General features: G+C 36.1%; 2 long non-coding RNA genes across 3 annotated transcripts in view; one reads left to right on the top strand and one right to left on the bottom strand.

Annotated features, from left to right (window-relative positions):
• LOC138123525 (uncharacterized) overlaps positions 1-26,104 on the top strand; it is a 309,532-nt gene that overhangs the window by 32,333 nt on the left and 251,095 nt on the right. The gene's annotated exons all lie outside the window — the stretch shown is intronic.
• LOC138123833 (uncharacterized) lies at positions 429-1,405 on the bottom strand. Its single transcript, XR_011156919.1, has 2 exons — positions 1,102-1,405; positions 429-1,043 (listed from the first exon to the last, which is right to left on the bottom strand). It is a non-coding gene; the product is annotated as an uncharacterized lncRNA (long non-coding RNA).

The raw sequence follows: 26,104 nt of genomic DNA on the forward strand, positions 1-26,104 counted from the left end.
GGAATTACGACTCTGTTTCTTGATTCAGTTCAAGACGATTCAAGACGATTCAAGACTTGTACCTGCGGATCATTGGGGTTTGGTTACTTACCACTTTTACGACAACCTTCGTTATAAGAGAACTCATCTTTTCCAATAATTGTCTAAGGCCCGATATTTCAGTCGTGGGTTAACCCTAATAAAACTGGTTAACTACTAACTTTCTTGGTTAGGTGTTTTTCATTACTTGGTTGGCATCCTAACCAAAGTTTCTCTAACCAAAAAGTTAACCAGCATTTGTTGGTGGGTTAACCCAAATATCTTGGTCAAATCATTCATGTAGGTAGTGGTTATAAAGTAATATGTTTGTTTTGTGTTTTTATAATTGCACTTTTTATTTTATCACGAGTTTTGCAATTAAGGGAAAAGCATGCATTAAAATTAATGTATGAAACTTATTATTAATATATTTAATTATTTAATATATTATTATATTGTACATTGATTGTTCCCATTTCTATGACCCGGCTCCACAGGAACATTATTTACAAAATTAAAAACCCTTTCTTCTTCTTGGCTTAATCGTGGTAGATCTTGTTCTTTAAGCCACAAGCCATATTGAGCAGCACAGCTGTGGCTAAAATTATCCACTGTCCTTTCTCAATTTTTAAAGAAATTCCAGTGTTAAGAATGGGAAACCTCTTCTTCCAAACCCAATATGATTGGTCAACAGGATTCTGAGTTCTGATCTGTACGTCATTATTCATTAAACAGATTCTCAGCTCTTATTAGTGTTGGCCACGGTGGTAATGACATAATTCTTCAAATGGTATCCACCATCACTCATTCCCTATTTCATTGTTTTCAAATCTGCTACATAAGCCTGACTGATAAAAAAGAATTCATGTACTTACATCATAATAATTTGAAATTGTCTTGCTCGATGTACTTTTATGTATATCTGCAAAATCCCCAACTACAATCAACATGCTGCCACAAGCATGATATATTAATGTTATAATAATTAATATAATAGCATCCCTATTGGTAAAAGTGCACGAAACCTGTTGAATTAACATAAAAATTATACAGTAATTTTGTAATATTAGTATGTATAATTACCAGTTTCTAGGACTTTATAGCTTCTTGGATTTTTTCCAAGTTGCGGTTTTGAGAATCAAAACCTATTATAAGATTCTTGATCATCCCCTGCCAGTAATCCAAATGATTTTTTTTTTCTTGATAACGACGACGTTTTCTAGGCACATGGTCCACAAAATCGCTAATAACTTCATCAGATGACATGTCAAACAATTGATTCATTTTCAATAATGCTCCGTGATAACGGATTTTAACTTTGTAATTGTTATTATTTCATATTGCCGTTGTCACTGTTGTCAGATTCAAACAATTATAACCTCACAAATGCACACCGCGCGTCAATCGGAGTAGCAACCAAAGAAATATTCTGGTTAGCTAACCAAAATTCTAGGAGGCGGGGCTTAGACACTGAAAAACAAGCACTTGTTTAAAATTTTGGTTAACTAGTAAATTTTGGTTAGGTAACTCAAAAGTTAACCCACGACTGAAATACCGGGCCTAAGTCGGTGACAGGGTTCTTAATCACCTGGCTGGGCATATTTGGCCCAACTCCGACTCTGAGATTAGGGACGGCCCGTAGCGTTGGCCCAACTGGTCTACGCCCACTCTTGCAACAGCCAGAAGGCAAGACAATGTCGCTATCAGGTAAGTATATTCTGAGAATAGCTTTTATCTTTTCAGGTAACCGACCAATAAATTTTTTGAATTTGCTGGTAACAAACGAATTCTCAGAGCTCATGGTAAAGGAGACCAACCGTTATGAAGAAAAATGTATTTTCAATAATGAATACGAACTCTCAAGAATCAGCAACTGGTTCGATGTCACAGTACCAGAAATGAAAGTGTTTTGGGGTTTTTACTGTTAATAAAATAATATAATGATATTACTTGTTGAAAATAATACTTTATTCTACATATTTTCAAGTGTTAATTATAAATGAAAAAGGATTAAAATGTTTATTACTTATATCTTGGGTCACATTTTAAATTGAATATTGTGGGCAACTCCTCTCAGAAATTCCAACGGTGTTCTTTCCTGAAATGTGTCCACAATTCTTTTTAATTTTGCGGCAGTATCATTATAAATTTTCTTTGATGACTGACCGGCTGCACCAGCTATTAATTGTTCCAATTTAACATCGTAAATGGCGCTATCCTTTCTTAAGGCAATAATTAATTTCCATATTGAAGGTTTTGAAGATTGAAGCAACGACTGAAAACTGTTGTGTCACCCCTCAACGGCGTTATTGGTTTTTGATTTATTTTTACGAGCTACTTCATAACAGTTCCACATTTCAATAGAAAATAACGGAGGTCTTCTTCTTCCTCTACGGTCCAAACGCCCAATCCAAGTGTCCTCAAAGTAGTTAACAAGCAATGTTAAACTAGCTTCATTTTCTTCAAAAAATGAACTTTCAACTAAATAATTAAAATAATCCTGTACATTTTGTATTGGCACAAATGCCAATGCTGGCAGGTGGCGCAACGTGAGTGCAAATTCAGGATTTGCAGCATAAGATGCTTGGAGTCCTGCAGATTGGACATGCCGATAAATTGCCTGCGAAAAATGGAAAAAGCAACCTTGCAACCTCGAATTTAGAAATTCCTCCGTAAATACATTGACTGCTGCTTTTTCAAAATCCATCATTATTGACTTTGGATATTTCTGCAAGCATAAATCCTTGACAGCCTTTAAAAAAGTCCTGTACGTCGATTCTGCCTTATTAGGAAGTAAGCCATATATGACTGGAATAACGTGGCCATATTTTAGTCCATGTATTGTGTATAATTGTAAAAACAATTGTGGTGCGCTGCTAAATGTTCCATCTACGTACCAGTCCTCACACTCCTTTAAAAATTAATTTTTCTCGTTGAAAAAATTAAAATTCTATTATTTGTGGCTCCACTATCATATTGTAGAAATAAATCCCCGGATGAGGTCTGTCGATACTCATCAGGAATTGTCAGTTCTTCTAATGTTTTAGGGTTGGGTGGAACTGCATTATCACGATTCCTTGTTCTTTGAACAGTTCTTTTCATTGATGGCACTGATGGCAATTGCGCCGCAACTGCCGTATTTACGTTTTGAGTCGTGGAGGCCAAAACGTCTTCAGTGCTTACACCTGTTTTTGTAGAATTTTCTTTTAACTGCTCTACTACTTTACGAGCTTCAATATTCGCAACATCAGGTACGTGATTATGTTGCGCAGTTTTTACAACGCCGATTTCTGTGGTATGGACTCTTCCTAAAAAGAAACATTAAAATTTAAATGATTGACGTAGTTATGCATGATTATTAGGTATTATTCAAGCTAACTAAAGGCGCGTCCAGACTATATAACAAAACATGTTATATAGCAAAGTTATACAACTTGTTAGAAAAACGAAAGAAAAAATGTTATATAACGCAGTGTTTTATAACATATATCTTGTTTTATAACATGTTTTATGTTATCCATCAGTTGTCGGTAAAGATCAAACGATGTTTTAAAACACTGTTTTATAACATGTTCAGACTTGTCCACACTGGACAACATGTTATTGAAACATTTCTTCGGCGTTTGCGTCATTCTTATAAAGTTTTTGAAACTACCATCGCACTGAATTTCACCTGTTAATGGGTCCACATCATCTTTTGCAAGATCCCCCAAAAGATCTGTGCCACTATATCGTTTTCGCCCTGTTAAAGATGGTCGTATCCAAAATCTTCGTGTGGACTTAACGCGCGGTCTAGACAATAATAGGCTGCTTCTGCTGCCAAAATTGCATCCTCTGCATTTAGTGCCATTTTACGTACTGGGCTGCGGTACATTTTGTTATAAAAATCCTGTTATATAATTTAGATGCTCATGTTAAAAAACATAAAATTCTAACAAGTTACACAGCATAGTTTTATGTTGTATAACATTGCTATATAACATGTTTTGTTATATAGTCTGGACGCGCCTTAAGACATTTCTTTGACATGTAATACTTAACATGTTTTTTTTAACAATTCTGTTAAGGTGCACCTTGCGTCCTTAATCGATTCTGCTATTACGTCCGCTAACAATGTGATCAACTGATCAATATGATACCGGATTCTACATAATAAATGAAAATTCTGTATACCTACATTTTTTTGTAAGAATTGTGAAAAAAAACTTACCTCTACATTTGTTTTTCTTATATTCAACACATTGCCAAATATTTTTTTGCGGCGTCTCTTTTTCCTTCCGGAACACATATCCTTCGTGTAGTAATAAAGGATGGCCTTTTTGACTTGAAATAAAACGTAATGACATTTTTAACACCCACATAATGTAACACCAAGCTTGCAAGCTTACAACTGAACAACTGACAAACCAATAATTTTCAGAGGTAGGTACTGTTACGATTTAAATCGCCGCGCGATTGTAAATCTTCGCGATTTTTCTAGAATGTTCTAGAATCCATCGCGACGGAAACGTACTCGGACTTCCGCCGAAAAATCTGCGCACAGAGGGGGTGGAAGCTATAAATTGGGGGAACCAGAGACAGAGCGAGGATTTTTCACGACCTTTTGCCGGGAGTGTTGTCAGTGCCTGGGGAGAGTCAAGGGGACAGTGATCGAGTGAATTTGCAGGGCCGACGAGACGACGTAGTGGAGTTCAGGAGGGCCGTTGGAGACGATTCGTCTAAGTACCACCGCCCACATCGCCAAGCGGATCACGGACTTCACTACGGAAGGTTCCAGACCGAACGCTTTTGCGGATCAGGATCTCGTCGAGTTCTGTCAGTCCAGGTCGTCCCCGGACTCACCGGAAGGTGCCGGATCTACCCACCAGCAAGTCCGGAGCAGTGGTGACACCCCAATTTTTACAGGCCGTAGCTTCTCAAAGATTTCGGTTGTATTTTGTCACTACGTCGAACTAATTGAGCGTTTGTATTTAACTATAGTCAAATTTCCATTGTCACTCATTATTTCGACGGGTGAAAAGTTCTATCAAATTCCTTTAATTTGTATATCGCGTTTAGGATTTATAATTTGTTCCACTGTTAAAGTTGCAGTTTTGTCATAAGACGCGTCATTTCAGTAATCGTACTAACTTAAGAAAAAATTTCCTTATCAAGTCCGTCGGGTTTTTATATTCACGAACGATTATCAATCCGTGAGTGACCTCGCCAGGAATTGTGTATCGCGCTCACCGAACATTTTTTTGCGCGTGGTTCGTACCGGAGAAAAACATCTTAACTTCAATTTTTTTTTTGGAGCGAAGGAAGACTTGGAGGACCTCCCCGCTTATGCGGGCGGCGTAGCCGAATAGCGACGTTACGTAGGACCAGTCGGCCTTCCTCCTTCGCTAAAGAAGGAATTTTTTTTTACTGTTTCGCCGGTACTCGTTCGTTGAATATCTGGGACCCGGAGGACCCTCCGAGGAGTTAGGGTTATTCAATTTTGTACACGCCATAGGGCTAGTCAGGCTTCGTTGTTTTTCTTTTTCATTATATCATTATTTTCATTGTTGACATCTGAATAAACGATTAGTTGGAAGATTGTGTATCATTTCCCGTACTCCGGGCTGTTCTCACCAATTTTTCAGCTTCAGTCGGCGTTTCTCGTGGTTCGCATTGTAAACCGAGTCGAAGCCACGACTTGTTCGTTATACCCCTGAACATTCCGGATTTGTAACCGGTAACAGGGTTGCCCAGTTTCGGGAGCGTAATTTATAACGTAACAGTACTTATATTTTAAGTAGGTAAACTAAAAATGCTTTATTTTTCTTATTATTCCCAGAAGGGATGAGTGGTGGTAGACAAATCCTAATCCCGAAATTTTATTACCCAGGTAGGTACTCTTCAGAAGATACCGCTAATTGCTGTTATTCATGGGTTAAAATCTGTCTTCAAAAAATTTGAATTACTTCTTGAGAAACCCGACAAATCCACGTAAGTAGGTCGATTCTGCATCCCATATCGCTAGCTATCTACGTCGCTAAAACAAAGTTGATCGTTACCCAGCGAGTTTTTTTATATTTTGTATTCTTAAATTGATTCAATCGTTCAGAGATCGCTTAAAATACAAGTTTGGAATAAGTCGCTATCAAACTTGCTAAGAAAATAATTTGCAAGCAGAAGCGATAAAGTTAAAGAATAGACCTAAAGGTATGACAAAATTGGATGTGTTAAAAATAATCCACCTTTGATAAAAAGACCGTCGTATATTTTCAAAACTATACCAATCTATGCAATCTTTAGGCACTGTAGCAGTAGCAGTCGTTGGACATTGAGATTATTTTTGAAGTTTAATGGCCGATTGCACCGATGTTCCTTATTTTTAAACCAAGCTTAAAAACAATTGTTGCTACGATGGATTTAAGCTCTTCTTAATTTTAAACTATGACGGTGACGGTGCAATCGGCTATCAAGCTCCTAATCTACTCGCATGTGTATAATTATGCACTTACCGATAAGGTCATAATAGTTATTTATGCAACGAGGTTCTGTGTAAATTGGGTTTTTCTAATTGCCTGAGAGGCCAGATTGAAATTTGAGCGTAGCGAGGATTTTAAGGCCTCGACAATTACCAAATTACGACATCCTGACACTGCATCAAGTCTGATGTGTTATATTGATTGATAATTTGATTACTATCAGCATTATTATTATTTTTGTGTGCTGTCTGTAACAGTTCGATGTTACGATAAAAATAAAAAGCGAATTCTATACCTACATAACAACGTAAATATAATAAATTTGAACAAGCAAACGAATATTTTAACTGCTTTTGTTTATGGTAATGCAGGACACAACCATAACCTAAACATACCAACGCACAGCTGCTCACTGAAACAAAGGAAATTAAACAACCAATAGGAGAAACGCCAGATTTGGCGCAATAAATGACGCGTGTGCACTAGCCACATTTTCTTCGTGTCGTCATTACCCCCTCTTTTGCTTTCTAATGGCCGACAAACAATGTCACTTGAATTGCGAGTTAGGCAGTCATATATTTAATACTACTATATTGCGGGTTAGTGTCGAAAGGAATATAAAAGGAAATCGCAAGAAAAGAGAGATAGACAGAAAGTTTTAACCACTTCTGCGCATGCCCCAACGTTGCCTGCTAAAATTCGAAACAGTATTCCTCAGTTTTGCCTAGGGTGAAGGTCCAATGATGCAAGTCGTAGTTTCTATACAAAGCAGGTTTTTGTTAAGAAAAGTCGTATTCTACATAGTTTTATTGTTAACAAAAAGTTTTTAGTTTTACTATCAATAATAGGTATTACAGATTACTATTTACAAAAAATATACATTGCAATTTATAATACACACCGCACAACAATTATCGCATCACTTTGTTTCTTAAGTATAGGTATAGCAAATGGTCTGCAAACATTTCGTATAAATGGTCTGAATTTAATCTTTATCAAGATTTCAACCCTAGTTTAGAATGATAATTGATTTTTGCACTGCTTGTGTTAATTTTTGGTGACTGTATGCAAAACATTGCAGAACCATCTCGTTTACCACAATACAATAGAGCGAATTAATCAATGACTGGAACTCCTTATGTTGATATGTGCAATATGGATTTTACACAATTTCATTCTCGGAAGGATAACACAGAAAAAAAATAGTTAAAGTTCGAATTTTACATGTATGAACATATGTTATGCGATAATTGTTGTGGGATGTGTATTTAGAAAGAAGCATATACGCTTTTAGGTACGTAACATTAGATATGTAGGTACCCACTTAAAGATTTTTAAAAAGAATTAATTTGGTGTACTTTTGTCGGATGTACGAGTCCTTTCTTGACAATTCGCGTGCCTCGTGGCGTAACCGCACCTTAAGGTACAAATTTATAATGTTTTTGCAAAGTTGCACTCGAGGGTTATCAAAAAGATCTTGCGACATTAGGTGCTCTATCATGGCTTCCGAACTAAAAGGTGAACTCAGAGAAGAACATATTTTGTTAACCAAAACAGCGTTACAATTTGGATTGGCATGTTTTGCTGCCTTAATTTTCTCTCAGACAAAGCGCGCCCACTTTTTACAGATTTTAAGGAGTGTACAAAATGTTGCTCATCAATTATTTCAAAAGATGACTGCTCAAATACCTTCAAAATTTAGATCAAATTTTTAACAAAATCTAATTTTTTGGTTGGATCAGACGAGCGATTTAGTTAATTGTTTGTGTAGACACGTATTTTTTAATGTTTAACAATTTAATAATAATCCACTTAATTTTCAATAAAGAAACATGTGTTAAAGTTACATGTTTTAATTTTTAAAATCACTAATTGAATCTTTACCGTCTGACATAGCTAGATTTCTTAGATAGGACACCCTGTAATACTACTGCAACTGTTGTTGTTAATGTTATCACCTCTACCTTGCATATTTGAACTTCACTGGGCCGCGATCCGTATATAGGCGAGTATTTCCCATCCCATCTAGATACAAATATTACGTTCCCAGCCGGGATTTAAATAATCCCGGTCATCGATGACGTCACCTGCATGATGTCGTAACAAAACCGGGATTCGTATGAATACCTGAGCCGGGAAGCTAGTCACAGCGTTTCTCTTTTTATACGCAATGTAGTAGTATTAAATATACCGGGACATTTTTTTAACTCTGAACATAGTTCATACTTATTCCCTATGTTCAATTTAAAAAAAACACAGATCAATGCATTGTGAGTTGCTATGCAACCAACTATACCGAACACCAGAGATTTTGAAATAATGTTAAAAATTGTTGATTGATTGATGGAATTGGTCTATCATGTGTTGCATTGGAAATGTCACGCACATTTCTAATGCTCTGATTGGCATAGAATAACTGCATTATGTGTATTTCTTCTGTGTTGCATTGGAAATGTCACGCACATTTCTAATGCTCTGATTGGCATAGAATAACTGCATTATGTGTATTTCTTCTTCAAATAACTTGACCATTTTGATAAACTGTCAAGTACGAATTTTCGTTACCTTGGTTACGTGATTCCATACATGCATACATGTGTTTTTTAAAACTGAACATAGGGAATAAGTATGGGCTATGTTCAATGTTAAAAAAATGTCCCGGTATGTAGGCAATACAACTTTCACCCCCATGAGCCAATACCATAGATACAATGTATAAGGCAAGGAGGTTAAAGTAAAAGGAGGGAAAGCGCCCTATGCTGGTAATGCATTGAAAGTGATGCCAATCGTTCCTTCTCCAGCAACCTTTTATGACCGCGAACGTCCTTGAACGGCCCACCGGGTATCGCATCGCTTTGGCGCCAGTGGCGTTCCTTTAACCCTTAACAAGGTGTTAAGCGTTTTTACTTTTTATGTTACAATAAATGCTCCAGTGCGCCCCGTCATGTACTCATAGTTTTTTCTGAATTATAAATTTACTTCTTTTATTTTTGTTAATTTTTTTCATGCACTTTATGTTACAAATTACAATAAATGGATCTGTGCGCCCCGTCTTTTATACGCCACTGGTACCATCCCCACCAACCACCCTTGTTTAGCAACCTTTTATGGTGATTTGGCGGGTGGCATCACTTTTTCAAACTTGCTTTCCCTCCTCTTACTTTAACCTCCTTGGTATAAGGTTAGGTGACACCATGCGGGTGCTAGGGCTTTTTGCATCACGCAACCTAAACATTGTATTGGCAGCACTGTTTATGCAGTACGCTTGCGCACGTTATAATTTGTGATGAAAAATAGAATATGTTCTATTCCGTCACAATTTCCTTCATATTTTTAACAAACATATTTATTTCTGTTTTATATGATCACAAATATTTGTTTATAAAAATCTTATCACATAATTATAACCGTCTGATCGTTCATTGGTCCTCTCTCATTTACTAACAAATTTTCTACAAAATTTAGCATCGTGTCATACAGCCTTTAGGATGAACAGGTCAAAATTACGAGAAGTAGCACAGTTTTTTTCTCCGGTGTAAATTTCAATAATATTCAAAAGACATTGAATATTTCTACTATGTAGTGGTTATTATTTTATAGATTTGGTAATAAAAGAGTAAACCATATTTAGTTATTTACAAATTTTATTGATAAAAATATATATTATTGCCCTTTAAATAAAAAAAGTTTGTTTAAGTGATGTCGAACAAGGTTAATTTGCTCGCTTTTTTTCTTGGCCATGTAATGCAGCCTTACATTTACATATTTAAAACAAATTGCTTTAATTAAAAAATATGTATGATTTACGTTGTTATCTAACGAATGTTCATTTAATGAGCTGAACAGGTCTGTACCTAAAAAGGACACCACTATATTGTTAGATACGTGTAAAACATATCGTTGCATGTGAAGTTTTTCTTCATGCTCCGCAATCCGAATACACAATTCGGCTTTTTGACATATTTTCCTTACGTCTTCTGAAGGATAGCATAATCCACCACGCGATTTTTGCATAATTAAGGAATGCAAAAAATCATTTTTGTCTCCTAAAAGAGCAGCTATGCATGTCTCGCATTTTAATGTTTTCTGCAAATGATGCACGATGAATCCAGCAATATAAGTAACAATTTCTTCGGATACACATTCGTGATCCGTCAAAATTGTTTCGAGAAGATCTTCAGCTTTAAAATCCACCATAATTGTGGACTGCACGATTGGTTAATTTGTTCTACAGGATGTTCCTGCCTGTGGCTACTAGAACATCTGAGAACAGGGATTTGTTCCATAAGTATGTAGTTACCCAATCCACCGTCGCGAATTTCTGCTCGAATTAATAATTTTTTGTAGGCAGCAGTAAACTGCCGAGCAGTAGGGTTGTTATTCCAACCACTAGCTGAACGAATTGATGAAAAGAAAAGTTCTAAATGATCCTGACTGACCTTATAAGCAGGCACATATAGCAGCATTTTCTTTTCCTCCACGACATCTTTATACGAGTACAAGTTCAGAATACTAGTTAAACAAATTACTAGTCCAACAAAACCAGTTTTTCTTTTGGACTCAATAATGAGTTCTTCATTAAGAAATCTTAAAGTAGTTAAGTATGCTTTAGCTTCTTCGACAAAACTAGCAATTGCATGAAAATTACAAGAGTTCAAAGCTTTCAATCTTCGGCTGTTCAAAATATCAAAAATGTTGTTTAACATTCTTATAAATTTCACAGTAGCTTCGCAGTTTTGAAGGTGTTTAAGCTTTAATATTTTTTCACAATACTCCAAACCATCGGCGACCGATTCACTCAGCAATTGAACTGCTAAGCGGACCTTCATTTTCTGCTTGAAGAAATTATGTAATATGGGCAAATCATAATTTATTTTCAAGATGCACACCTTCATTTTCCTGCAAATTGTGTAAGTTCTCAATATATTTCCAGTCAATGAATTTCCCATCTTGATCCACCAAATTTTTTTTTCACCCAAAGTTTTTCGAACTAATTTTATCATGTGAACAGGGTCATAAAATACATGAACTGTATTTTGGTCGATGTTAAAATGTGTTTTTAGATTATTTATCGTCAATTGGCAACCAAGCATGTTTGCCATTGATATATTTGATGGTGCCCCATCAAAACTGAGAGTTAAAACTTTGATGCCAATTTCAAAAAGTAACCTCAAACAATGTTCGACAGTAGAATGTTTTTGACTTCCGTTGAGACCATCGGTGAAAAAATATCCCACGGGTATTTTCAAGGCGATCTTCATTTGCCAGGCCATGACACTAACCAAAGACAGTGTGCTATGGAATGGCCTACCACAGTCTGGCAACATTGCTTCACCAACATTTTGTGAAAAAATTCGAAATCCACTAAACCTGTCATTGAATTTGCATTTGTCAAATATGAGTGATCTAATTTTGCGACAGTTCAAAAATGCATTATCGCATTGTAATATACAGTTTAAATCCACCTTGTGGACAGAAAAATAACGGTGCTCATTACTGATAATATTTCAGATGTTCTGCTGTGTTCCGGGCTATTGAAACTGTTTAGTTATAAACTGACGCGAGGTGGGCATTTCCAACTTAAATATAACAATTTTGTTCTCCCCATTGCCTAAATACCCACCCCATTTCTTGTAACTTGCTTCCCAGTCTCATTTCAATATTCCTTTTTAGAGCCAAAAGATTTTCCCCAGTGATTGTGTGGTCATTACTAATTTTGATTATTTCTTCCCAAAATGTAATTTCTTCGTAATTAGAAGTTATTTGCACCGCGTTTGGTAGAAGTCGCTTCATTTGGTCCCCATTTATATCTGTTCCCCTAAAATATTTAGCACAAGTAAGGTTGCTTTTACGATTTCTTCACTTTTCGATTATTAAAATTTCTTTCCAAATTGACTTTGTTTCCTCATTTGAGGGAAACTTAAATACTGATACCTACATACGTAATTTGAAGAAGAAGAGGCATAATTTGAGTTGCAATTTGGTACGCAACACTTAAAAGGCGCTTTTAATTCAGTTTGACGAATTTGACCAAGGACTTGTCAAAATTTATTTTAAATGTCGAATTGGTTTCAAAATTTTAGGAACATCGTAGGTCATGGAATGGCCTACCAGAGAAGGTGGCAACGTAGCCAGTGTCTTGGCCTGTAACTTTATACCGCCTTGGTATTTTCCATCGGCCGTTGATGCAAGTTAACATGATCACAAATGCTTCTTTATCTAGAGTGTTATTCTCGCAATCTAACCCTTGACCAGCACTGACATATTCATGATATTTTTGCCGTCCCATTCCAAGTGTTTTCTAATTGCCATTTCGTCAATAAGTAACGCACAAAGAAGTGGTATTTCGCTATGTTGCATTTTGGTTTTTAACGCTTCTTTAGTGAAACCTGGTTCCGCATTAATATTTTGAAATCATTTGCCAATGGTTCGAGTGCTTAGAAGGAAAGTGTCAAATTTTGTTCGTACAAACTCGTAAGCTTTAGGTGAAAGGAAATGTAAAGTAACAGCAAACTGACGGAGTTTGTGACTATACTTTACTTTTTTCCCCAACTTACGTTTTATAAGTTTCTGATGGACTTCAGACAAGCTCTCGAGTACAACACAATTTTCTGCATTTAAAATTTTTTTTTGTTCCAGAACCTTCACCAAACTTTTCATAGAATTAATCTTTTGCTTGCATCTTTTTACAATGCGTCCCAAGTGTTTAATTTTTTGTGATTTGATTTGATTTTTATTTACTTCCAAAGACAATTTTCGTCGCATTTTTTTTTTCGAGGAGTTTCGTTTTCCGCCTCGGGAGTCACAGTTTGCAATATGTATTGGAATTGCAGACATATTTTCGGTTCGGGTACTTGTCGAAGTAATTGATGTACTTGCCTAACAAGAAGGAAAAAAACACAACATTAAAATTCATTCTTTACTGTTCAATTAATACAGTATGCCTTTATTTTTTTATATCAAGAAAACTACTGACAATTTCTAGATTTTTCTCTTGGTTTCAGTTTGTAAATATTTGAAGGTTGTTTTTTCATAATACTAATGAAAGAAGTTTTTTTTTTTTAAATTTATAATGTCATTGTGATTGACTTTTTTAGTTAGTTTTTACAACTTAAAGTTTTCGACCGCTGAAAATAGCTTGGAAATGCTGGGAAAATGCTTGGAACTGCTTGGAATAGTAATTGTCTTTGGGTGTTAGTCAGGTAAAAATCAGTTTCTTGGAAATGTTCTGAACACAACCTATTATTTTCTGTTGGAGACCAGTTTACAATTTTTGTAGCATCTATCCACATTTTTCTTCTTTCCTGGTCTTTAGGAAATCTAAACAGATGATTTTTTTTTTGTTACATTAGATATAAAGTCTATTCAAAAAACATCTGGACTGTCAAAATGAAAATTGGAGTTGTTAGGTTGGTTAAATCACTAGTTATTTTCATATTGCCCGGTCGGTATCTATGATTTTTCAAACTAATCATTTGTTTAAATTGACATTGTCAAATAAATTGCAAAATTATTTAAGTATTTAAGTAAAAAGGTTGTAACGGGCTAAGCGCCCATTTTTGGCAAAAAAATCCCAAACTCGTGATTTTTGTGTTGAGGGTTCCTTTGCGCTACGTGCTGAAAAACAGTTTTGACTCTGCCTCAGAAACAATTGTTTAAAATACTCATTTCCGGTAATTCGATGGATACTTGATATAATCACACCATCAACCTCTTTCATTTCCGCATTTTTTTCATAAAGTTCCTCATCTTCATCGCCCTGTGGTGAAGGGCTGAAGAATATCGCCACCCTTCGTGATTTAGGGGAAGTAAGAGTCTTCCGAAAGTCAGAACCAAATTCCACAGTCACCTACGGAAACAGCTTTACTAGCAGGGTAGTTTAGCCACCTTGTTCCTTTCAACTTTACCCTGGGGGCCCACGCTCGGGCACCGTGAGCCTCAATTTGAGTGCCTTCGTTCCTTCGTGCCGCGAACTAGTCCGTGGGCGAAACTAGTTCAATTTAAATGCCCGTTGTCCTCCACGTGTGACTCAGCGAGCAAAGGTTTGCTGATTTCTCCACTTTCCATCAATTTCATTAAACTAAACCTCACTTCTTTGTTTATTTTGGTCTGTCAACTGTCTTCTCTCATAAAAATCCAACACCCCACTTTTCCTGCGACCGCAGCATACGGCAATACACCATTGGCCCACTCAATTTCACGTGGAATTAACAAAAACACCGAGTTAATAAAAGGGAGAGATAAGAGATTTTTGCTCTCTTCCCGTTTTGCGTGTACACCAAGCGTGTTTACGTGGTGAACGTACCGTCGAATTACCGTCAAGTGCCGCAAAAGGGAAGAAGCTGCTATAATCTCGCTGCCGCAGTCGAGAAATCCACGACTGGACATCTCGCAGAACAAATTCCCGAAAGGCCAGAGTAAAAGCTCAGGTGAGACCTCCAACCTTCTTATCGTCGACCTTCCGTCTTTTTTTCTTCAGCTGGGTAACTTTCTATTGTCTTCCCCAGGCCTTTTTTTTCTTATCTCGTCATTCTCGCAAATTATCTTCGACCTACCGCAAAATAACGTCTTCGTGTCCCGGACTCTCCAGAGGCAAGTCCGTGTCCCACAGGAGCTACCGCCGGATCCTTGAGGCGAGCAACTCACAACGCTCCGCGCAGGCGCATCCACCCCCGCCAAAAGTCACCCTTACCGGAGTCCCGGAGTCCAGCTTCCGGCAGCGGCCACCACCGCAGCAACTACGGTCAGAGTTTTTCATTCTTTGCGGACAATTACCATCAGGAACGGACGCTTTGTTCCGTTAATCTGCTACCTAGTTGACGCGCAAGTGCGCTGGATTTTTATAAAACAACTTGCGAAAAAAATTGTGAAGGGCTAGCTACTACGCGCGATTGTTCGCTCGGACCAGTCAAATATTTTGCAAGTAAATCAACGACACGTGGCCACGCGCTCCAATATAGGACAATTTCTCGAGTCAAAAACCGAATTAAATTTAATTTTTACTTTTAAATGGTAGCGGCTTGCTAAATTAACTCAATTTTATTTTTTACAACTCCAATTACTTTTTTCATGTTCATTTTTCCATTTTTTATCAATACACGTTTTTTTTTAATGAGTTTGTATCATTGAGTTGCCGGAATTTTCCTCTGAGGCTTTCGGATTTGGGCCCAGAGTCAAAATTTTAAATCTTTTTTTCAACCAAATCCGTGGCGCTCTATTTTTGTCGAGAAGGAACCCCCCAATACAAGAATTGCTCTACGACTGATGCCGAGGCAGTGGACCATCCCCTCAGGTAGGTTACAAGGTCAAAATGGAAAATTCAAAACCAACTATGGTCGCGCGAGAGAAGAGGGCCATACAAATTATTATATTATAAAGCCATACCTGCAACAAAAAAAGTTTCTGATTTTAATCCAACTGTGGAGAAATAGCATCTTGCATTGTGAAAATAACAACCTAATTAAGCTGATTGGTTAACTATATGGGTATTAGAGATGTTCCACCCAATATATCCTTAGCGGAATCTGACTCAGACAGGTATGGGAAGCGATTTTCAATTTTGGTTATGGTTATGGTATGAACTTGTTGTTGTTGCTAGAGATAGCATGACCGGCCAGATATATAGAGATGACATTGTTATTCCCCATATTGAAGAATATGCTCACAATTTTGGTGCAGCTTTTGTGCTAATGCACGATAATGCCACTATATCATATTGCCAGGATTGTAAAAGACGAATTAAATTACGCCAATATACAGAGGTTGGATTGGCCAGCTCGAAGTCCGGATCTTAATCCCATCGAGCATCTATGGGATAACCTTGGACGACGAGTAAGGAGATCACCAGTGCCCCCGCTGACTGCAAGAACTGTCTAATTTTCTAATTGCAGAATGGCAGCTAACACCACAAGAATACATACATATAAAACTTAATTTCAAGTTTACCAAGGCGGATGGAAGCTTGTATTACCGCTAGAGGTGGTAACACAAGATATTAGACTGTTTTTTTTAAATTGTTTTGAATTCATGTTTTATCGTTTTTGGTGTTACAAGTTATCTTTTTGTTCCGTTGGGATTTTTAAAATAAAATCTATGCTGAGTAAAGTTTTATTTTTATCAGGTAGGCTTTCAAGCATATTATGTGCAAAATCCAAGTTCATAAGCCCAATAATTTTAAAGTTAGAGAGAAATAAATTCTTGATTCGATAATTTTGTCACGAAGTGTATATGCTCATTGCCAACAATTTCGATTTACAAACGTTTGCTTTACTTTTTCGGAAGATTGTCTATTCCTCCGAGCTGACAATAATTCTCCCGTTTTAGAAAACAACCTTCACACGACACCGACGTAGCCACAGTTCCAAATCTTTCGCGAACAATGTTACTGAAGTTGGGGTAGTTACAGGCATGTTCCTTCCACCGCTTTAGAGGATCGTAGTTACGTGGTAAAAGTGGTTCTTCCAAGTAGCGTTGCAATTCAATAATGGCCCTTGTTTTATATGTCCCAGTAGGTGCAAAAGCTGCTGCTTTCTTATCAAAAGAGCTGAATATTTAATTTTTTTCATGAAGTGATGTATTGGATGATTCATTGTCGTGCGTACCTTGATTTTGTATTTGATGTTTTAACATGAAATTACTTAACAAATTCGAAACTTTTTCTTTTGCAAGATTAGCCGCCGATTCCTGAATCTGGGATCAAGGAATGTAGAAACTAACAAGGTAGTACTAGATTCTAAATTCTTTAAGCGGGTGTTCAACCCATTTAGAATTTGTTCTATCATCTGCTGTGAAGTTTCTGAGAAGTTTTGTTTTTGGAGGTTCAAATAAACGTCTTGAAAGCAGTTTTTCATTATAATAACAGAGGATAGTACTACACATTTTTCAGCACTTGTGGCCATTTCTATTGGTGCAAATATTGCAACTAATTCGCGCACTCTTCGTTTGTCAATATCGGTATGTCGTCTTTTGCCAAGACCGCCAAAGAAGCTCTCACAATTCCTCTTGGAGTTCTAAAATTCTTTCAAGCATATAGTATACATAATTCCATCTGGTGGTTACCGATTGTATAAGATTTTTCGGTTCGTGTCCATTTTGTTTCTGATAAAAGTCCAGTTTATTTTTGGCCACTGTGCTTCGTTTGAAGTAAGAGACAATGTCTTTGACTTTAGACACTAAGGGAGTTATTTGGAAAGAATCTTTCACTATCAGATTAATAGTGTGAGCTAGACACCCCAAAAAGCGTCACTATAGATCGTCAGTGATTGCCTTTTTAATACTGTTGTAATTTTCCTAATCATTTGAGCCAAATTTGTACTCATGTGCCTAAGATCACTTGAACTTACTTTTAACAATACATTTTTTATTTCAAATAATTGGGAATCAATAAAATGGGCCGTTAAGGCCATGAAACTTTCATTATTACATGGCGTCCAACAATCGGTTGTAAGAGTCACACAAACATCGTCTTTTGTCAATTTTTTGTATTTTTGGTGAATTTCCATGAATTTTGCTGGTAATAATGTTTGAGACAGAAATTTTCGACTTGGTATGGTGTAGGAAGAATTTAGAGCTTGAAAACCCACGTCTTCTACAATTGGTTGGAAATCACTGGTTATCAGAAGTTTATCGTCAATATATATTTTTTTTAACTCAAATTATGTTTTTTGTGGAAGGTGATAGTGTCTTGTTGAAGTTTTCGTTTTAAATTAGACGCAGAAGGAACTGAAGCAATAGTTATAGTTTCATCTGTACTAGACAATGGCATGGGTCTCTCTGTGGGTTGAACATCTTTTTGAGTTGTTACAGGTACAGGGTCTTCAGCTTCCATATTGCGACTATTGCCAGAACCAGAACAAGACTTTGAAGTTGAAGGTAACAAGTATATGCCAGGATGTTTTCTTGTAATGTGTTGTTTGAGGTTTGTAATCGATGACTTAACGACAGGTGTTGTTGGCAGAATTTACAAGATGCTTTTATTTCATTTTGCACCCTAAAGAAATTCCAAATAACTGAACTTTTGCGCTTTGAGTCCATGATTAAAACAATAACACTTACACTTGACAAAGGCACACCAAACTCAACGATAAATCACGTATGGCGCCAAATTTACGCGCCCAATAACAGCGCTGTTAAAATATTCGTCAAGAAATCAGTAATTTATTTATGTAGTCGAATAAAACGAAAACTGTAACTCAACTATAAAAGTCACGATCTGCTCTCGTATATCCTCATTATAAATGATTGTCCCATCGTAGTTGGCGTTGAATACCTACACAAATTTTGAATGTGCCGCTACCCTCGCAACATTAAACAAACTAGTGGCCAGATTTCCACTACCGCCGGTAGCGCCACCTATCGGCGAAACTAGTCTCACTCATGTTATGAAGCTTGCGGCACATTCAACTACGTCACCAACGCCTACTGCGATGAGACAATCTTTTATAATGACCTTGTATAACAACCGGCCTGTTCAAAAGTGTAGTTTGAGTGATCCTCACAGAGCGCTAGTAAACAACAACACGTAAACTGTTATTTTGAACCTGTTAAAAATAACTGTTATTTTATAATAACAGAAACACCCTTCCTTGAGTCGGTACTGCAAAACAAAGGAGCAATAAAATCAGAGAGTATGTATAATGAAATTATTTATGGTATTTTCTCTCCTATTGTAAAATGATTTACAATTTAAGTCAAAATTTACTATTTTTCGACCAGGACTTTACTTTTGTTTGCTATTGAGTGGACCTGAAGAGGGAGGCCAAGTATAACAGGTTTCATTGCTCAGATAAAATAATTGCATTGCAAGTTTCAACATCTAATCTATTTCGCATATCAGTTTTGATTACATTTAGCTTAGAGAATACGCTCTGCACTAGCAGAGGAGTGTGGGAGGGACATAGTAAGTGTTACTAGCTTGCATAAGTTAGGAAACATTTTTATTCGGAATCGTATTGTAATATGCACATTCCTAACCTTATACGAGGGCGGAAAGTTAACCATTCCTTTTCATCTTTACTTCCCTCTCTTGGTCAGTAATAGGCCACTTTCCGCCCTATTATAAGGTTTTTCCAGTGGCGTACTTACTGAAAGTCGAAGAACAGTAGAATTGAAACTGCATCAAATGAATTGTTTATTTGCTAAAAATGTAATGATTCCGAATAAAATAGTACACAAACCTCGGTGGGAATGTGTTTCATTCCTGCCTCGAGCATTAGTTCACCTCGGCTACGCCTTGGTAAACTATCTTAGCTCTCGAGAGGAATGAAACACTTCCCACCTCGGTATGTAATCTATTATTTCTTCCAATTCATTTTTTAAATCAAATACAGAGCGCCCAGAAATGTGGTAGGAAGTTTTTCGATTGTTGCAAGATTTAACAAATTTGGCTTTTCGAAAATGCCATCTTGTGACACTTTGTGTAAAAGTTGCTACCACATTTCTGGGCGCACTGTATAAATAAATCCAAAAATCAGTAAACGAACTATGTTCCCAATTTTTCAGTTCATTAACCCATTAATGTCGAGATTTTTTTCCTGCAGAAACTTCCTTAGGTATATGGGCAATTTAGGGAAAAATACACATAAAAATATTGTTTTTATTTGAACCCTACATTACAAAAGGCCGTACCCATATGGGACCGCTAGGCGCTTTAGTATGAAAAATTTGGAAACATTCAATACAAAGCCCTACGTCGCACTTGCAACACATTGATCTGCCTTTGCTAGTACAATTAGTGCCAGCGCATCTTCGTCTTTTATTGTCTGGCACCGGGACGACATAGTGACTTTGAGCATCGAATCTAACATCGCTACCAACACGGAAATCACTACCAGCTGCTTTAGGAGTTCTACCCGCAGTTTTTGGTAGATTTCTAAATGTTGTTAGGTATGTCTAAAATTAAATAAGCGTTAGCAATATCCTTTGATATGATAGCAGATTTGGAAACCTGTGCGATAGCTCTTGTAAATTCTAGTTGACTTATATTACGACCACTTTTCCTATATAATGTCAAGGCATTTTGAATTGCGGCATCGACCAAGTAAAGATGGGCCAGTACCATTTCTTTGAACGTACGCCAATTCTATAACTGAAACACCGACAGCTTTACATAAAATTGAGCAATAGTTGTACCAATTATATCTTACCATGCTATGTTATCATCCATCAGATCCGTTCCACCCATGTTTTTGTTATATTGCAGAATGAGATCTGGACGGCTAACTGGAATTTTTTTTTTTCTCTTTTCTAGAGAATCGTTCCACACTTTTGTGACGGGTGCTACCCCAAAACAGGTGCTTGCCATTGTAACGACACTATTGTCCATCCATCTTGCGAAGAGAATGCCAGAAGTTTTTTCTAGACTTTTGCAATAAGTCCCTCTGGGCTGCTTTGCCAATTGTTTCTTTGGTACGAGTGGACAAGTGGCCGGAATTCTGTTATCCTCACGGTGCCTGTGGCACCATAACCATTTGCTTTCAAGGTGCAAAGTAGATTTATTTCAGTGAAAAGGTTGTCAAAAAAGAAATTATACCGGAATGATTTCTTGTCACCTAATTCTTCAATCATTTGTAGAAGTGGTGCGGTAGCTTTTCCTTATAACTCCCCATATCGTTTATTTTCTCTGGGATTATTTCCTTGGTATACCTCAAAGTTTATGAGGTATCCACTAGGGGTGTTGAGACTCCAGACCTTATAACCAAATCTTACAGGCTTACCACGGATGAACTGTTTGCAGCCGTGTCGGCCATAATATTTGATCATGGATTCGTCGTAAGAAAGATTTTGTTCTGGAACAAAATGTTCTAAGAATTTCACCTTCAATGCATCCGTGATAGGTCGGCTAAGATTGTCTATCAAACCACCTTCATCCTCATCCGCTGAGTCTTCGTCAGACAGAACGTGACTCTCAGGTGGTTCAATATACAGGATCGCTACAAAGTATGGCAACAGTTAAATATCTCGAGAATGGTTTGTATATGTCCGTGACATTATTATTTGATTCCGAATCATCATATACAATATCAAGTGCTTCTTTCAGCGTAATTCCACTGAAAGTAGACATATATCGGGTATCAACCACCAAACCTGGCCATAGGCACATTACACATATTAAAATAATATATGAGTTGCTATGAAACATTTTCGTATCCCACCTCCACCCGGCGGCACGGCAATTTTGCCGGCATACATACACTATTACGGATAATACTATCAAGTAATAGTGCAGTGCTTATCAACATAATTACCGGCGTCTTGCCTCCACATTTTGACTTTTTTGTGTTTTATGGTCTGTGTCAATGTTAAGGAGTTTCCTCACGATATGACATGAGTATAATAATATACCTTTTTGAATTTCAACCACCAATGTGTTCTCTAAGTCCAAAATTTTTAAATTTTTAAAAAGAGATTGCGGTACTATTCCTGTTGCTGAAATTATGTATAAATGGTAAAATCGAAATTTTTTCTAAACACCAAAGATTTCTCATAGCAATGGAGAGTTCTAAATATTTATTAATTTTTGTATTATATGTCTGTGTTATATTGTGTGAATTTGGAACAGCTATATCTAAAAGATATGCTTGCTTTTGTTGTTTATTTAAAATAATAATGTCTGGTCTGTTATGCTGAATATGAATGTCAGTTAAAACTGTACGATCAAAATATAATTTGTAATTGTCATTTTCCAAACAACTTTCTGGTTTATAAATATAATGTGGTTGTGTATCCTTTAATAAGTTGAATTTAACTGCTAAATTCATGTGTATAATTTTTGCGAATATATCATGACGTTTTTTATATTCGCTTTGAGCCAAAACGGTGCAAGAAGAAATGATGTGTTCAATGGTTTCCCCTTCAGTTCCGCAAATCCTACGTTTATCAATGATCGATTGTAAACCGCATATGTGTTTTTTATAATTTCTTGTATTTATAACACGATCTTGTATTGCAAATATAAAACCCTCAGTCTCAGGATGAATATTTGATTTTTTAAGCCATGCATGAGAAGCTTGAATATTAATTTCTGGTTGTTCTAGTTCTTTAAAATATCTCCCATGTAAAGACTTTTGTTTTATATTTGCTATAGTGTCAGGTATATTTGGGTCAACAATATCTGAAATTATATTATCACTTAAATTTAAAGGTGTGTAACCTTTATCCGCTGAAACCAAAGCATTAAAAAAAGTGTTATCACGAGCTCTATTGAGAAAATAATTTTTTAGTGAAGCAATTTGATTGTGTTGTAGAATTTCTAGATTTGAAAAACCCCTACCACCATTTTCTCGTGGTAAATTAAATCTTTCAATAGCAGATTTGGGGTGATGTTTACAAAATTTTGTAAAGAGAACTCTAGTTTGAATATTTATATTCTGTAAATTAGTTTTGGACCATTTTATAACACCAAAAGAATAGGTCCACAATGGAACAGCATATGTATTAACTGCTTTAATTAAATTATTACCGTTTAATTTTGATTTTAAAATAGATTTAATTCTTAAATAAAATTGTTTTTCCAAATTTTCTTTTATAATTGAATGTTGAATATGATTTGATTGATTAATACCTAAATATTTATAAAATTCTGCTTTATTTAAATTTTTAATGATTTCTCCTTTAGTTATATGTATATTCTAAATTTTCGTAATGACCGCGACATATTGATTGCGTTTTACACTTATCAATACCAAAACTCATGCCAATATCATTTGAGAAATTTTCAGTTATTGTTAGTAAAGATAAAATGTGATTCTTTTTAGATGCATAAAGTTTTATGTCATCCATATAAAGAAGGTGATTTAATTTGGATAATGTTTTATTATTAAGTCTAATATTGAAACCATATCCAGTGCTATTTAATAGATTTGTCAAAGGATTAATGGCTAGACAAAACCATAAAGGACTTAAAGAATCACCTTGATAAATTCCCCGTTTAATTTGAATAGCCTCGGATTTTAATTTACTATTGTTTATTGATAAACTAGCTGACCCGGCGAACTTCGTACCGCCTCAGAATCAATAAATGTTGTGTTAACTTATTAGCTGAATTGAATTAAGTTTTTTTATTAAGATAAAATGAATAATCAAAATGAAGGAGATTATTGGTATTCACGTCACGTGATGTGCAAATGTTATTAACTCCGATGAATTTACGACAATTCATTGATAGAGTACTGAAAAATTAAGTTTTTTCGGTAAATTCATTTGCAAGAAGTGAGAGTATAATGAGCAGTAGAGCAAATTGCTGTGTCCCGAGTTGTAACTAACTATACAGTGAATTTTTTATCAATGAACCATAGGAATTGACATGGTGTAAACTTTATTTCATGTCCGAAAAATAATTTTGAAATTAGCAATTAACGCGAAATAAAGTTTATACTTTATACCATGTAAATCTCTATGGTTCATTGATAAAAAAATTCACTGTATAAAAATAATCCAGAATTAACAATCACCATAAACGGATTGAATATTTTAATGAGTTTGGTTGGGATGCAGTCAACATCTGGGGAAGAAAATATGGAAAATTAAATTAAAAATTGGAAAGAGAATTACTAAGCATATGCGTGTTTGTTGGAAACATTTTGTAGATGAAGATTTTGTTCCACTGGTTTGTTGGTTTGATGGTTTGGACGCACTGTTCACTTGTTTGATAGTTTCAAGGTTAGGTATGCCGCACAGCAATAAATGTTCAACCTTAAAACAGCTTCCCCCGTGACGTAGCATTACTTGGAGTACCTAGCATTTAAATAATTACAGACAGTTGACGTACTTAAATGCATAATTAGTTATATACAGGTGCGATACACTGAATATGTGAATAAGCCCATTTCTAGCGTTAGCCATGACATAGCAGCGGGTATGTTCGCAATTTCTGCAGGGATGTTAGCCTTGTAGGGTCCTTTGATGGTTGATATAAACGCGAGATTAAAAAAAAAAACAAACAAAATTGCAAGGGGACAAATCGGGCGAGCGGGCTCTCTACTACAAATTGCCCCTTATTGAGGTGAGACTCCAGTTCTTCGTCTTGTCACACTCCCGGTTTGTCTGAAATCATGGTCTAAACGTAGTGACCCATGTAACAATTGATTTCTGGTTCGCGACACGACCCAACATTGAAGCGATTTCGGAAGGGTTGCGATCACAGAAAATCAGTTTGAAAAGTAGACCTCAACGGCAAACGCAGGCTTTCCACTCTTCTAACGCATGATAGCAGCTGACAGGGGGATAGGGAACAAATCTTTAAAACCACGGCTTTCGAATGAGACCACCCCCGCCCCATTACGACCCCTACAGTCTGAATAGCGCGCATTTCAAAAAAGGAAGTTATGTTGTCACACCCTGTACAATGCAAAAGTACGTGTTGTTGATCACCATTGATCACACTTGGTGTTAAAACTCAGCTGACGTTAAATCTCAATTAAGTTCAAATTGTCGATGGGCGCACAATGACAGATTGTGACAGATGACATAACCTTTCAAAATGAATTTTCTTCATAATTTTTTTTTCGTTAGCTATTCCATGTTTTAATAGTTATTCTGCTAATCGGGGCGGAGACAAATCCAACAATATAAAGATCATAAAAATCTGTCCAGCCGTTCTTGAGTTATAAATAGCGTAACTAACCCGACTTTGTTTTATATACCGTCTGTCCATTCTCAAACTCGAACATAGGCAATTAACATTGTATTGAACGTTTTTGCTGATTCCTGCTCGCCAATTGAACTTACAGGTAAGGTAATGGTATCAACAGAAAGACAAAATTATTGCGCTTAAAATGATACTAATAATAAGATGAAAGGTGCTATTTTTATTTTAAAATACTAATTTAAAACTTGGCGATTGTCATATTTAAAATATGACATGCCATGATTTTCAAATTGGACAGCATTTGTCAAAAAATTTAGTAATTTGTTGGGTTAAGTCAGCGAATTTTGGTAAATTACTGTCAAAATTATTTACGGAAAAATGAATAGTTGCTCCATACAGATTAAGACCAATTTCTCTATTTCTTTTGAAGTAAGTTTATGTAAATCGCGGATACTGAATATCCTCAGGAAGTACAAATATCATCCCTAAAAGACACAGTGTCATCAACAGATTTTTGCTGTTGATGAAGAAAGTAAGAGTGAAACCTGTTATGAAATACAGGAGCGTGCTAATGATCGTTGCTTTCTGTCGACAATCTGCTTCACAGACGAGTCTACTTTTACACTAAATAACGAACCAAATGTTCAAAACACGCGATATTGGACTCAAGAAAACCCTCGAGTAAATATTCCTACTAGAACTCGGTATCCTCAAAAAATTCATATCTGGGCTGGGATTTTTAATAACATTTGAAATAAAGGGAAATTTAAATTCAGCAAATTATTTAGATTTATTATTAACTAAGGTAGGAACTGCATTGTAACTTTTTCAAAGAATTTATAATAAAAACTGCTTAAATTGTTAAATACTTTAATATCATAATTTAATTCTTTAATACATATTATTGATGTATCGAAATAATGGCATAATATCTATCAACTGAATGCACAGTGTTAATTGCCTATGTTCGACTTTGAGAGTGGACACCCGGTATATGGAAGATTTAAAGTAGTTCTCCAAAATGTTATAACATGGGATAAAAAGT

The sequence above is a fragment of the Tenebrio molitor genome, chromosome 2 (genome assembly GCF_963966145.1).
Source record: "Tenebrio molitor chromosome 2, icTenMoli1.1, whole genome shotgun sequence".
NCBI classification, from domain to species: domain Eukaryota; kingdom Metazoa; phylum Arthropoda; class Insecta; order Coleoptera; family Tenebrionidae; genus Tenebrio; species Tenebrio molitor.